The following is a 12,043-nucleotide window of genomic DNA, read 5'->3' as shown; positions in this document are numbered from 1 at the left end:
TATATTCTTTAAAGACAAATGTATGCCCTTATTACTCAATGAGCATATTCTAGTATTGGGATTATGCAAAATGGTGAACATATGTCACAACATATTTCATCCCCATAAAGATGCATACACTCTATCATTGCAACATATGCTCCAATTCAATCAATAGGAATTTTATTCTATAGAACAAAAATCCCTGACTAAGAACTGTTATTTCTCTCCATTAATTTCATTTTTTAATGTCTAATATGATACTCCTATTTCTACACACAGCTCCTTTGTATGCAGTGTGCCAATTTGAATCCTATTTTGAATTGAATGATTATAACATCGTATTTTATTTCATATATTTATCTATGCTCATGACACACTCTATTATTATAAACCCTCTCCATCTCAATCTAGAACTATGCAATAAAATAGATGTACCCTCAACCACTCACCCATAATTATGGTGAGATACTACTAATTGAGGAAGCTTTCACTTGTTTTTCTACAAGTAGCATCTTAACCCATAGACTTGTGATTAGTTGAAAGATCTTACATTTAAGGGGTGTAAAAGTAGTTAGTCAATGATTCTTTTGTGAAAATATGTATGGTAACTATAAACTATAAAATATTAGAACAAATCACACCTTTTACAAATGTAACGACAAAATTCATCCAAACAAAATTAATTTGGATTAACAAGAGATTTGGTGTCACTTTATAGAATTTCATTGGCATTGCCATGTAGACAGCTAATTAAATGTGTTCGGAGAGATTAGTCAAGCATTTATCATAGAAGTCAACACCAAAAAGCTGTAATAGCTGTTGTTGATGATTTCTCATGCAAGCTAGAATTTTTCCTTCAAAAAATCTCATCTTGTGTTCAATTTAGTAAACAATTTACAACTGCAATTCTCGGTAACAGACACACATAATGCAACGAAACATCCATTCAATAACCTATAGACCTCATCCCAATCTCATCTTGTGTTCAATTTAGTAAACAAGCCCATTAATACTTAATAACCAAGCACTTCACCCAAAGTTCTAATATTTTCTTCTTTCATACTTAAAGTCAAATTGTCTATTGTCTTGGGGAAAGGACCAAGCACTTCACCCAAAGTTTTAATATTTTCTTCTTTCATTTACTTTTTAAGATGATTTAATTGTGATTCAAAATTTTATATAGTGAAATTCAATGATATGTAGTGTTCAAATTGTCTATTCTCTTGGAAAAAGACCAAGCACTTCACCCAAATTTCTAATATTTTCTTCTTTCATTTACTTTTTAATATGATTTAGTTGTGATTCAAAATTTAATATACTCAAAGTCAAATTGCCTATTGTCCTGGGAAAAGACCAAGCACTTCACCCAAAGTTTTAATATTTTCTTCTTTCATTTACTTTTTAATATGATTTAGTTGTGATTCAAAATTTAATATACTCAAAGTCAAGGATGTATAGTGTTTGAACTATCCAATGTCCTTGGAAAGGACCAAGCAATTCACCCAAAGTTCTAATATTTTCTTCTTTCAATTACTTTCTAATATGATATAGTTGTGATTCAAAATTTAACTATCCAATGTCCTTGGAAAGGACCAAGCAATTCACCCAAAGTTCTAATATTTTCTTCTTTCAATTACTTTTTAATATGATATAGTTGTGATTCAAAATTTAATATACTCAAAGTCAAATTGTCTATTGTCCTCAGAAAGGACCAAGCACTTCACCTAAAGTTTTAATATTTTTATCTTTCATTTTCTTTTTAATATGATTAAGTTGTGATTCAAAATTTAATATAGTCAAAGTCAAGGATGTATAGTGTTTGAATTGTCTATTGTCCTAGGAAAGGACCAAGCACTTCACCCAAAGTTCTAATATTTTCTTCTTTCATTTAGTTTTTAATATGATTTAGTTTTGATTCAAAATTTAATACAATCAAAGTCAAATTGTCGATTGTCCTAGAAATGGACCAAGCACTTCACCCAAATTTTTAATATTTTCTTCTTTCATTTTCTTTTTAACATGATTAAGTTGTGATTCAAAATTTAATATAGTCAAAGTCAAGGATGTATAGTGTTCAAATTGTCCATTGTCCTTGGAAAGGACCAAGCACTTCACCCAAAGTTCTAATATTTTCTTCTTTCAATTACTTTATAATATGATTTAGTTGTTATTCAAAATTTAATATACTCAAAGTCAAGGATGGGGAGTGCTCGAATTGTCTATACAGATGCTAAAAGAACAAAAGATTTGTGATATGAGAGTTTTTGGAATTTAATGATTAAATTAAAAATCAGTGATTAACCTGATAGTTTTTGAAATTTAATAATTAAATTAAAATTGAAAACACTATTCTAATTTTTAATTTAATCATTAAATTTCAAAAACATCCTATCACAGACCCTTTTGATGCATAGACATCTTCCCTACCACCACCATTAAGCAGCCATCTAAAAAGTATATAATTTACTTTTTATGTGGTTATTATCCCATCACTAGGTAAATGAGGCAAATAAATGCTTTGCGTAGACCTGGGTGCATCGAAAAGGGTGGAAGTCGGGACGACTTATGTGTCTGGATAGCAATACAAAGATTGTGTTGAATCAACATAATCAACAAACAAAGATAGAGGAAAGGAGCCAGTAGTCGCCATAGCTAACTTCATGCAGCTTAAGCTCCTAAACTGTTCATCTGATTTTAACGATTCTTTTTTGGTTCTCTCCATATGTGACTTAACTGCTTAATGCTATTGTTTTGGCTTGTGGGTAGTAACGATGCACGTTGTGGAATTCGTTATGTGCACAAAGGTAAAAAATTACACATTTCAAAGTGCGGTCCAATACATGATCACCTTTGCGCCAATAGTAGATAACTTAAAATAGCTGGTAGTAGTGGACAAATGCCCTAGTAGTAGTCGACAAATACCCAATAGTGGTGCACAAATGTCCCAATAATGAGCTAATTATGGTAAAAGAAGCTAAAAAATGCACCACTATTGATACATGTGATATTTATTAATGGACCTTCCATTCCCATTTTTTTTTTACTCTTATTATGTGTACTAATGAAAGGTGAGGTTGACAAAAAAAAAAATGTAGGTTATTGAAGTTGCTTGGAAACTGTGCCACAATTATTTGAGCCAAACTAAGATGTCCATCCTTTTAATGATGTTCGGGTAATCACTCTGGTTTTATCCAGGTAGTCTGGATTCTCGTTAGTTTACCTCCATAAACCATGGCTTCAACTGCCGGCAATGAGAAAGAATTAAGTATTCATGTGCTTATTTGCAGAATAGACAAGTTAATGAACCTCATCCCTATCTCATCTTGTGTTCGATTTAGTAAACAATTTACAACTACAATTCTCGGTAACAGACACACATAATGTAACGAATCATCCATTCACTAACCTATGGACCACAAATCACATACCTCTAAAACTTTGTGCACATGGAGCTCACCATAGAAATATCCTTTTTGGAGTCTAGCGCTAATTTTCAATTAAATATAATTAATGTCATTTCATACAAATCAATGGTTGATAGTCGCTTAGACGCGTGCAAGATGACTGAAACGTCTGCACTGTCGATTTTTTCGGTTGCTTTATTATGTTATTTGAAATCATATTCGCCGGTTTGTCTTCCAAAGGGTTTCGACATATTACTCTGCCCACATAAATATCTTCTGGACACTTTTACCTAGTCTTCCACCTGCTCCCCAGTCACATCGAAGTTGAAATTGTTACACGTCTTTTGTCCATTCATCGCTACACTAGCAGATTCCGTAATGTGATCATTACTGCAATACTAATTCATTTGTACTTTCGTAAGAAGTACCTATTATTTCTCTTGAAATGAATGAAGACACAACATTTAAAATTGGCATTAATTTATACATGTAACTTTAACCAAAAGAACTCACCTCTCTGATCCACGTAGTTTACTTAATATTTGGTTCTAAAACATTTTTTTGAGGATACAATGTTTACACAAATGACCTAAAACTTTTTTTAATATAATAAAATATTATTTTAAGATTGAAAATACTATTAAAAAAGGGAACTTTTTTCAAGAATGTTTTTTTCATATATTTTGTTATCTTTTATATCAATTATTTTATTATATGTTTAATTTACATAAATTTTATATTATAATTGTATATATTATTATATATATCTTATAAATTATATATTTAAATATGTTCATATTAAATATAATATATGTCAAGGAATATAGGGGAAGAGCACCAATAGCTGACATAGTTCCAATAACCATCATGTTATCGTCATCGTGACACCCTAATGGCCGTCATATTGAAAAACACCATTAATAAATTTGTTTTGTACCAATAGCCGATCATTTTTTGTTGATAATTGACCCATTTATGCACCACTATTGGAACATTTTTGCAAAACTATTGGGACATTTGTCCACAAGTACTGGTGGTTTTGAGTGGACAGTTAGTAGAACATCTTTAGTGAGGTATCAAGCGACACTTTGAAATGTGTACTTTTTGACATTTGTGCACATAACTAATTCCACAACGTGCATCGTTACTACCCAGAAGCCAAATCAATAGCTTTAAGTAGTTAAGTCGCATACAAAGACAACAAAAAAAAAATTCAAAATCCGATGTACCATTTAGGATCTGTAAGTACGCAAAGTTAGCTATGACGACTCTTCCCCTAGGTTTAGTAATGATCTCATTTAATGTATCCAAACAATCCCATATTATTTTTAAGAGGAATTATATTTAATAATATGTTAGAAAAATTATATATATTATTAGTAACTTATATTATAATGTGGCACTTATTTATAATTTCTAATATTTTTTGGAAAAATGTGTATAATAATTTATTAAAAAGATATATTCAAGAAAAAGATGTAATATATATCATTTGAATATTTTTTTAAGAATTAATTAAATTAATTTATAATCTTGTATATATGAAAAAAAAAAATTTTAAATAACTTTATAGAAAAATGTAGAAAAAATTTCAATGAAAAGAAATTAAATATATCTCTCATGTAGTAATCTTTTTGGTTTTTAAGGTTTTCTTTTATGTTTTATATTGGACTCTTGGTTTTATATTTGTATTATAATTAATTAAATATTTTTAAAAAATTTAATTAAAATAAGATAGAACTATTTTTATTATAATAATTTTTAATTAAAATAATAAATATTGTAATAAGCTTAAAATAAAATCATATTTAAGAATTAGATTTAGGATTAAGTTTAATAAATAGACATGTAGATAGATGATATGAACAAGATTATTTTGAGTTGAAGCTTACATGTTTGAATGCACATTATTATTAGTTATTTGTTACATTTATATTTAAACACTCTAATAGTTAAATTATGTTTTCTTATTGGCCAATAGGATTGTAGGAGGGTACAATTGTTTAGTAATTTAATTTATTAATTGGAATCCATAAAATTCTAAAACATTAATAAAATGAAATTTAGTTATAATTATGTGATTTTAAGAAGACTGTTTAATTTTTTTATATCTTATTTACATAATTAATAATTAAAAATAATTTTTATTAAAATAGTTCACTTAATCAATTTTTGATACAAAATATACAATTGTCAATGTTTAAATATATTCAATATACATATTTTAAAATAATATTAAATAATTAATTTTGAATAATATCATATTTAAATTTTTTTCATATTATTGATTTGAAGAATGTCTAGAAAATAATTTTAAAAATTTCATCACAAAGCAAAAATTCAATCAAAGGAATACTAGTAATGTTATTGACTATCTATCATATGTGACACTTTTCACATTACTTACATGCTTTACCATTCTAGATTTAACTATTTGTTAGCATATACATTTTGTGAGATATTGAAGAACTAGATGGGCATTGTTAGATTGCAAGGTTGCTTAATCTATGGAGTTTTGTTGATAAAAAATGATTCATAAGGTGTGAAGCTATAAATCTATTTTCCACATCCCATTAAACATAATATTTAATAAAATTTTGAATTTTGCAAATGCACCACACTATCTCTCAAACTACTAGAAACATGAGATGTCCCACACAACATTCAACCATTGTCAATCCTATGTTCTAGATTCCATCGTCATAATAAAATCATGCATCTAATTTATTCATCAATGTCTAATCCCTTTTCTTATTAATTGGATGTATTTCATCTTCTAGGAAAAATATGTCAGTATTATATGTAATGAATTCTTGAGTCCTCAAGCACATGATGTATTGGATTGGTGGACACTTCCCATGGAAACATGCCATATTTTGATTGTTGACCAAAATGACAATAAAATATCAATTTCTCTATTGTCAATATCTCCTTCCCTCTATATCCATATGTGTTCTCCCTCTTTCTCTCTTTTACCTCTCTATCGATTTACCTCTCTCGCCCAATCATATGTCCCTATCTATATCTTTATTCTTATTTATCTCCTTCTCTAAATCCCTCTTTCTATATTCCCATCTCTCTATCAATATTCCTCTCAATAATCCTCTAACTAACACCCTCCCTCTCTTTTTCTCTCTTTTACTCTAGGGTAAAAGCACAAAGTTGTGTCACATTTCAGGCTAACTTATCAGCACAAGTGAATTTAAGGAATTCTAACTAAAAAATAATTTTAGTAAAACATATGGTCTATATAGATTCATTATAGCTAAGTTATATATGAGCCACAACTTTTCCAATTGGAAGTGTCTACTAAATGTATATTTTATATTACTTTTGGTCTAATTAAAAAAAAAAAAAACTCGATGTTTCAACAACTCCTACTCTTATAAATAATTTTTTTTTTGAAATGGAAAAATTCCCTTTTATAGATCTATAAGTGAATTTTCCAAAATATATATTTTTTAATATTTTAATTAGTTTTTATGTTTTATATTTTATTTTTATTGAAAGTAGGTCATCACACTAAAAATATAAGGTTGATTATCTTGTCAAGGAAAAATACTAAAATTTATTAGAAAAATTGAAAAACATATGATGGAGCAGAGAAAAGAATCTATGTCAAGATGATATAATTCTTTTATGATTTGGATAAATAATTAAGAAAAAAGGTGGGAATTGGAAACAGTTATATTTCAGCACACACAACTTTTCAAATTTAATGAAAAATATATTATTATATAAAATAGTAAACAATATATCCATGCACTAAAGTTTCAAGTTATCAATATACAAAAAAAAAATTCAAGAAAAAAAAGTAAATTTTATTAAATAAAGTGTGGTGGCTTGTATAACTTCAATTTCAGCATTTTTTCAGCAACTAAATTATAGTATTTACTTTATAAAAAACTATATTCAAATTATTTTCAAATTTTTTGTTAAAATTATAAACTTAAAAGAGACATAAGAATATAAATTTGATTAGTTTACATAATTTCAAAATTCAAAACATATATTTCACTTTTGTTGATTTAATTTAAAAAGTTGAATCAGCATTGGCCATTTCCTTTATAAAAGTGTGACTCAACTTTGTACTTTTACGCTCTATCTCTCTCATATATATTCTTCTCCAAGATATATATATATATATATATATATATATATATTTACCTTTCTCCATTCTTTCTTTTTCCTCTTTCAAACATCTTCCTCTCTCTCCCTCTTGCCCTCTTTCTCTTTCTACCTTCATCTTTATCTCAAACTCTTTATATAATTTTATGTTTATCTCTCTTTTTCTTCATCTCTCTTTGTTTCATTAGATTCCTTTAACTCAACTCTTTCTCCATATCTATCAATCTACATTTATTTTATCTATTTACCTCTCTCTCTCTCACTCTATCTCTCCTACTATATATCTCTATATTTCTATTTATACCTCTCTCTCTCTCTCTCTCTCTCTCTCTCTCTCTCTCTCTCTTTCCCCTTTCCCCCCTCTCTTTTTATGTGTCCCCTCTCTCTTTCTCTTTGTCTCTCTCCCTCCCTCGCTCACTCCCTATCTCTACCTCTCTCCCTTTATCTTCCCATATATCTAAGCTATATCTCTTTCCTTTCTCATATATATCTGTTCTCCCTCTTTTTTTGTCCCTCTCTCGATCTTCTCCTATTTTTATCTCCCTCTCTCCATCTCTGTTTGTCTATATCTACTTCTCCTTGTTTGTTTTACTCTCAAATTGTCTCTTTGTTTATTTCCTTCTCACCCTCTCTCTATATCCTTATATCTCTATCATCATCTATATCTCTCACTATCTATCCCTCCCGCTCTTCCTCCACATATCTCTATCTTTCTATGTCTCTTTAGCTTTATCTCTCTTTACCTATCTGTATCTCTCCATAAATTTATTTTTCTCATCATATCTCCCTCAATATTTCTCTCTCCTCTTCTATCTTTACACATGTACCCCTCTCTATCTATTTATCTCTCTCCCCCTCCCTTTCCCTATCCTTTTTATACCCCTATATCTATATCTCTTTGCATATTCATTTCTATCTCTCCATATTTCTTCTATTTCTCCCTATGTATATATCTTGTTATCTCCCCACATCTATCTACCCCTATATCTCTCTATCTAGCTCCCTCTCTATATCACTCCCAATATCTAAATTTATCTTTCTATCTCTCCCTCTCTCATTCTCTTCCTTCGTCTCCCTCTATATATTTATCTCTTCCATCTCCATCTTTTCATCCTCCTCTCCTTATCTCTCACTCTCCTCTCAATATCCATCTACTTCTCCATCTCCATATCCATATCTATCTCTATCCCCTATTTTCTATCTCCTGACCCCTCTCTCATTGTTTATCTCTTCCCCCTCTATCTCTCCTTCTTTATATCCTTACCCATCCATCTTTTTGTCTCCCTATATTGTAAACATAATGTGAGCATGTTGATAATGGGCTCTAACTATTGACCTTCCAGATCTTAAGAGTGGAAGCCCCACAAAATTTGTGTAAAGAAAAACTTGTAGCAAACCAACCACAAATTCGGAAAACCCCAACCTCAAAAGACCAAGGCTTCCATCTCCAAGGCTGCAGATAAAATATCTCACTCCCAAAGCCAAGACCACCCACCACAACCATTGCACCTTCCTGTAACCAGACATAGCCTCTTGCAGTCCCTAACCCTTGCCAAGGAGATCCAAGGAAAACTGGAGGAAAACATCACCTCCTTCCCCACCGTAATCAGCCAGATCTCAAGAAAACTGCAATCAAAAGCGAAACCGTCGCGTAGGGCAAAACAACAAGCATGGGTTGAAAAGAGAAGACCTTCTCCTAGCCCATTGCATCATCTGTTCCCGAAACCCTAGCTCATCCGCTTCCAGCATACACAATTCATTGTTAAAACAAATAAAATTTAATATAATTAAAAGTTGTATAGATTAATAATGTCTATATTCTCTGTAAGATATGACTATATATATATATTTTTTGATTGTAATAAAGAAAAGAATTGTTATCAAATTGTTTATTACTATAAGTTCTCATTGGATAGCTACAATTTATTATTTGCATTTTATCTTTTTATTTGAGGCATACATTTTCTACTAAGATTTCACACTTATTTGATTGATCTAATTATTTTAATATTATTCTTTAAATATTATATTATCACATTTATTTTGTTGATCTAATTATTTTGATTTTATTCTTTAAACATTAGGTTTGTTAAAATTAATTTACTTATATTGTGAACAATTTTCACTATGCTAAACGCTGGTGTGAAATAAAAGTAGGAAAAATCTGCATAAGTATGAACTGTCAATTCACTCTCATGGCTCTATGCAGAGAGATGCTAGCGATGTCTGTTCCTGCAGTCAAGTCAGTTGTCGTATAACTTTTTTCATCTACATTTCATACAGCGGAATGTGTGGTCAAGGAGCTTTGGCACCAGCAATACAAAGCTGTCATTAATTTCTTCTCTTTATGTCCATTTGGGTCAAGAAGTGTTTGGCACGGAATTTTTTCACTATCTTAATATTAATTTACTTACATTGTGAACAATTTTCACTATACTAAACGCTGGTGTGAAATAAAAGTAGGAAAAATCTGCATAAGTATGAACTGTCAATTCACTCTCATGGCTCTATGCAGAGAGATGCTAGCGATGTCTGTTCCTGCAGTCAAGTCAGTTGTCGTATAAGTTTTTCATCTACATTTCATATAGCGGAATGTGTGGTCAAGGAGCTTTGGCAGCAGCAATCCAAAGCTGTCATTAATTTGTTCTATTTAAGTCCATTTCATACAGCGAAATCGGGGTCAAGAAGTGTTTGGCACGGAATTAAATCTACGGCTGCGAGTAATTTGTTTTCTTCACACAATTCAGCGAAATTAAATCACTGTACCTATCGCTCCTTATGTCGCTGACATTGTTATAGACGTCCATTACAAATCGAAAATAGTGGAGGGTAGTTTCTCATTATCTTCCCTCATAATAACTTCGAGTGCAATCATGCATATAATATGATATCTCGTTGAATATTTGGAGATCTTGTTGGGTGCATTCCCTTTTACATTATCACCTAATAGATAATTAGAAAATGATTTATGTTTAGCATATTTAAATTGAATATATTAAATTAATTAAATCTCAACTATTTTTAAATATAATCTCGGAGTCAATTAATTTTGATGCATATTAATTTTTAAGTTATATTCTTCAAATTTGTTGAATAGAAAATGTTGCATGGAGTATTTCATCATTTCTTACATTTTAATATTTAAAATATAAAACAAACTATATTGAGTATTATCATATTTAGATTATTGTATTATTAAATAGATTTTGTTTTTAAAAATATAAGAAAGTTTTAATCAAAATTCATAATAAAAGGTCCACCCTATTGTTTGAAAATTCTATCAAACAATAACTATTAGCTATAATTTGTTTTGATGCATATTGCTCCAATGTGTAATTTTATTTGTCTAAAGTTTAGTATATTTTTATATGAGAGATATAAGTTTAAATAAGATTACTACATGTTGAAGAATCCTATCCCTAACTCTAACCCTAACCCTAACCCTAACCCTAACCCTAACTAAATATTTATTCTTATTCAACATTAAAAATAACCTTAATTAAAACCCAACTATAATTAATAAAACCTAATGATAGCCCTTATTGAACCAAAATTATAATCCTAATTAAACTATAATCTATCCCCTAATCAAATCCTAATCATTTATTAAACTTAATCCTAATCCTAAATGAAACCTTACCCTAATTGAATCACGACCCTGATTGAACCCTATACCATATTAGATTATAACCCTTCCACTTATTGAAATAAACCACTCACTATTAACCTAGCCTAATTCAATTATAACATTAACCCCGATTGGACTGAACCCCAATCTTATTTCAATCCCAAGCTTATCTCAAGACCAACATTAACCCTTACCTTAATTAAACTCTAATATTAATCCTAAATCTCATCATTGGTCTCTAATCTTGAATGTAATAGAATGCAAAATTGAACTCTAATCCAAATTGATGCTTAACCCTAACTCTGACCCTAAGAAGACACTTAGTTAAATTCTAACCCTAGACCTTATGGAACCCTAATGCTAATATTATTTGAACCCTACCCTGATCTTAGTTACACCCAACCATATATGAGCCCCAACCCTTACACTAATTGAACTCTAACCCTAACCCTAACCCTAACCCTAATTGAACCCTAAACCTAATTATATTTGATTCCCAACTCTTACATATTGAAGATTCCTAGTCCTAACTCTAATCCTAAAACTAAAATATTTACCCTTATTGAGTTGTATCCCTAACCTTAATTAAACACCAATTGTTATTAAAATCTAACCCTAACTTTTAGTGAACCAAAATTGCACTCCTAATTAAACTATAACCATTTCCAAAATTTAATCATAATAATTTGTAAACCTTAACCCTAATGTTGAATGAAATCTATGAATATAATTGAATCACAACCTAATTGAACCCTACCCATTAGTGACTACTAATTCTTTTTCCTAATTGTAAGATAAGTCACCATTAACCTAATTGAAATGTAACAATAAAATAGCTTAAGTTAATTAATTTTAAAATTAATTTCAATTTTTGTTATATTAAACATATTTTAATGTAATA

The sequence above is a fragment of the Cryptomeria japonica genome, chromosome 5, assembly GCF_030272615.1.
Source record: "Cryptomeria japonica chromosome 5, Sugi_1.0, whole genome shotgun sequence".
NCBI lineage: Eukaryota > Viridiplantae > Streptophyta > Pinopsida > Cupressales > Cupressaceae > Cryptomeria > Cryptomeria japonica.
The sequence above is the reverse complement of the archived record's forward strand: the minus strand, read 5'-3'. Positions refer to the sequence as shown.